Source organism: Amia ocellicauda, unplaced genomic scaffold (assembly GCF_036373705.1).
Source record: "Amia ocellicauda isolate fAmiCal2 unplaced genomic scaffold, fAmiCal2.hap1 HAP1_SCAFFOLD_298, whole genome shotgun sequence".
In the NCBI taxonomy this organism is placed as follows: domain Eukaryota; kingdom Metazoa; phylum Chordata; class Actinopteri; order Amiiformes; family Amiidae; genus Amia; species Amia ocellicauda.
The window spans coordinates 23,219-27,500 of record NW_027102863.1 but is presented as its reverse complement, the minus strand read 5'-3'; positions in this window follow the sequence as shown (position 1 = coordinate 27,500).

Below are 4,282 nucleotides of genomic sequence, written 5' to 3'. Positions count from 1 at the left end.
ACTCACCCTTAAAGGCCCGCAAGCCCTTGGGGTTCCTGCCGGGGGCGGGCAGCATACATATGTCCGTTCCGTGGGAACCACCGGGGAGATGTCAGAGCCCGTGAAACCCCGAAAGACAGACCCTTAAAGGCCCGCAAGCCCTTGGGGTGAACGTCTGGGGCGGGCAGCATACATACACCCCGGTCGGGAACCACAGGGAGGTGAGGTCAGAGCCCGTGAAACCCCGAAAGACAGACCCTTAAAGGCCCGCAAGCCCTTGGGGTGAACGTCTGGGGCGGGCAGCATACACACTCTCCACGGCGGGCCGCGAAGACTTAGCGGGCGCAGCCGCCGGAGCGGGCCGCCGACGAGGCCTGAAACGCGGGGTGCGGCCGGGACCGTTCCCCCCCTTGCATTTCGCTGGATGATCAGACAGTCGCAAAGAACCGTCTGAAAATCCCGGGCCAAGTCCAGAAAGTGTCCGTAAAAGAGCTAGCGGGGCCCAGCCACTTTCCTCCAGCAAGTGCCCTTAGCTCAGTTTTGACCTCTCTCATTGCACTAAGTGTCTTCAAAAACCCAGTTCCTGTATTTCCCCCGGCACCGTAGAGAAATGCTGACAGCCTGGAACACTGTGGCGGCTGCACACGGCACTCCCATGCCCGCCGCGAGCAGCCTAGCCCCGCCTCAGACCCGCGAGAACCGCCCATCGGCACACGGCCCGCTGTGCGCCCGAGCCGTTTGGTGTAAAAACTGTCCAAAAGTGGTTTCGACCACTTAGGAACATCGTAGAGACTCGAAATAAAAAGGATTTTGTTGGAAAAGCGATTCTGAGGAAGGCTGTGTTAAAATTAATTTCGGGAAATGTCGTTTACCCCCCCCCAAATGGCTCCGAAGTACCCCCCCCCCACCCCCCCCCTAAAAAACCGTGTTCCGGGGGTTTTTCGAGAAAACAAACACACGGGGTATATAGAGGGGACTGAGACGAATCGAATGACGTGCTTTGCAAAGAAATCGGGGGCTCACAGCCCCCCCAGGAGAGGTTCAAAAGTCGGAGGACTGGTCACCTAACTCCCATTGAAGTCAATGGGGGAAAAATGAAAACTGTCAAAAAGGCTTAAAATGGTTCAAAAACCCACTGGGGCAGTAGATAATCATCCTATTTGAATTTTAAAAGTCTTAGTTTGGCGAAAAAATACCTTTTAATAATTGTTTTAGGGGTCAGAAAAATCAGCTCCGGCTGCCTGGTCACCTAGGGGAGATAGAAAATTTTTCTAAGTTTTTCACTCGGCCGCCTGGTCCCCTAACTCGAAAATTTTAAAGTGCTCCCATCGGTCCCGGGATAGGGTGGCTGATAGCTGGGAGCCCCCTGAGCACTGCCCCGGTGTTAGTTTTCGGAGAAATGCCCCCGTTGATTTGTTATGATTTTTTTTCCGCCGGCCGCCTGGTCGCCCTAATGCAAAGTCAATGGGAGTGAGGAGATAGAAAATTTTTCAAAGTTTTTCACTCGGCCGCCTGGTCCCCTAACTCGAAAATTTTAAAGTGCTCCCATCGGTCCCGGGATAGGGTGGCTGATAGCTGGGAGCCCCCTGAGCACTGCCCCGGTGTTAGTTTTCGGAGAAATGCCTCCGTTGATTTGTTATGATTTTTTTTCCGCCGGCCGCCTGGTCGCCCTAATGTAAAGTCAATGGGAGTGAGGAGATAGAACATTTTTCAAAGTTTTTCACCCGGCCCCAAACGGCTCCAAAACACACTGGGGCTGTGGCTGGGACTCTCACCAGGACTGCCCCCTACTTTATTTCTGGATTAAAAAGCATTCTATATTAATTTTTCGATTTTTGGGACCCGGGACGCCTGGTCACCTAACTCCCCTTCTATCCCTATGGGGGGGGGGGCGGGGACATCGAAAACGCTCCCATCGCCGCCGAGGCACGCTGCGGGGACTCTCCCTACCATCGCCCCATGCTTCCTTTGAAGAATATATGACGTTTTTCAATTTTCACCGACATTTGAAAATCAAAACTTCAGAACATTTCATAGTTATTCTCAATGGGTTGTCTAGGGGCACACATCTCTAAACTGGGGGAAATGCTCAAAATGATTAAAAAGAAAAACAATGCCCCCAGACCCGGGGGGCTGATAGCTGGGAGCCCCCTGAGCACTGCCCCGGTGTTAGTTTTCGGAGAAATGCCTCCGTTGATTTGTTATGATTTTTTTTCCGCCGGCCGCCTGGTCGCCCTAATGTAAAGTCAATGGGAGTGAGGAGATAGAATATTTTTCAAAGTTTTTCACTCGGCCGTCTGGTCCCCTGACTCGAAAATTTTAAAGTGCTCCCATCGGTCCCGGGATAGGGTGGCTGATAGCTGGGAGCCCCCTGAGCACAGCCCCGGTGTTAGTTTTCGGAGAAATGCCCCCGTTGATTTGTTATGATTTTTTTTCCGCCGGCCGCCTGGTCGCCCTAATGTAAAGTCAATGGGAGTGAGGAGATAGAATATTTTTCAAAGTTTTTCACTCGGCCGTCTGGTCCCCTGACTCGAAAATTTTAAAGTGCTCCCATCGGTCCCGGGATAGGGTGGCTGATAGCTGGGAGCCCCCTGAGCACAGCCCCGGTGTTAGTTTTCGGAGAAATGCCCCCGTTGATTTGTTATGATTTTTTTTCCGCCGGCCGCCTGGTCGCCCTAATGTAAAGTCAATGGGAGTGAGGAGATAGAATATTTTTCAAAGTTTTTCACTCGGCCGTCTGGTCCCCTGACTCGAAAATTTTAAAGTGCTCCCATCGGTCCCGGGATAGGGTGGCTGATAGCTGGGAGCCCCCTGAGCACAGCCCCGGTGTTAGTTTTCGGAGAAATGCCCCCGTTGATTTGTTATGATTTTTTTTCCGCCGGCCGCCTGGTCGCCCTAATGTAAAGTCAATGGGAGTGAGGAGATAGAATATTTTTCAAAGTTTTTCACTCGGCCGTCTGGTCCCCTGACTCGAAAATTTTAAAGTGCTCCCATCGGTCCCGGGATAGGGTGGCTGATAGCTGGGAGCCCCCTGAGCACAGCCCCGGTGTTAGTTTTCGGAGAAATGCCCCCGTTGATTTGTTATGATTTTTTTTCCGCCGGCCGCCTGGTCGCCCTAATGTAAAGTCAATGGGAGTGAGGAGATAGAATATTTTTCAAAGTTTTTCACTCGGCCGTCTGGTCCCCTGACTCGAAAATTTTAAAGTGCTCCCATCGGTCCCGGGATAGGGTGGCTGATAGCTGGGAGCCCCCTGAGCACAGCCCCGGTGTTAGTTTTCGGAGAAATGCCCCCGTTGATTTGTTATGATTTTTTTTCCGCCGGCCGCCTGGTCGCCCTAATGTAAAGTCAATGGGAGTGAGGAGATAGAATATTTTTCAAAGTTTTTCACTCGGCCGTCTGGTCCCCTGACTCGAAAATTTTAAAGTGCTCCCATCGGTCCCAGACCCGGGTGGCCACGAGGTGGGACCCCCCTGAGCACTGCCCCGGTGTTAGTTTTCCGAGAAATGCCCCCGTTGATTTGTTATGATCCGTAGTTGCCGGCCGGCCGCCCGGCAGTGCTCTATCGGATGGAGCGTGGGCTGGCTATGGGAGATTTAGCGATTTTCGGAACCGGCCCCGATCGCCCCCCAAACCGGGTGGCCACGAGGTGGGACCCCCCTGAGCACTGCCCCGGTGTTAGTTTTCCGAGAAATGCCCCCGTTGATTTGTTATGATCCGTAGTTGCCGGCCGGCCGCCCGGCAGTGCTCTATCGGATGGAGCGTGGGCTGGCTATGGGAGATTTAGCGATTTTCGGAACCGGCCCCGATCGCCCCCCAAACCGGGTGGCCACGAGGTGGGACCCCCCTGAGCACTGCCCCGGTGTTAGTTTTCCGAGAAATGCCCCCGTTGATTTGTTATGATTATTTTTCGCCCAGGCGATGTGCCTTTTCATTTTGTTTTGCACTTTCCTTCATTCCTTGGTGCATGCTACCATCTAACGGACACATTTCGGTACTGCAGTTTGAAAGTAATTTCCCCGTCTAGGGATCTCTCAATGCCCTGGGCTGCGAAAGGAGGGCAAGGACACCCTATGTTCTCATGAGTGCAAAGCCCCCCCGGCTTCAAGGCATTCCAAAAGGAAAACCGGAGACACTGCTGTACACACACACACACACACACACACACACACACACACACACACACACGAGAGAGAGAGAGAGAGAGAGAGAGATAGAGAGAGAGTAGTCACACAGTGGAATAAACTCCCCAGCGATGTGGTAGAAGCTGAAAGTTGGGGAACATTGTGATGGTCTATATTTCTT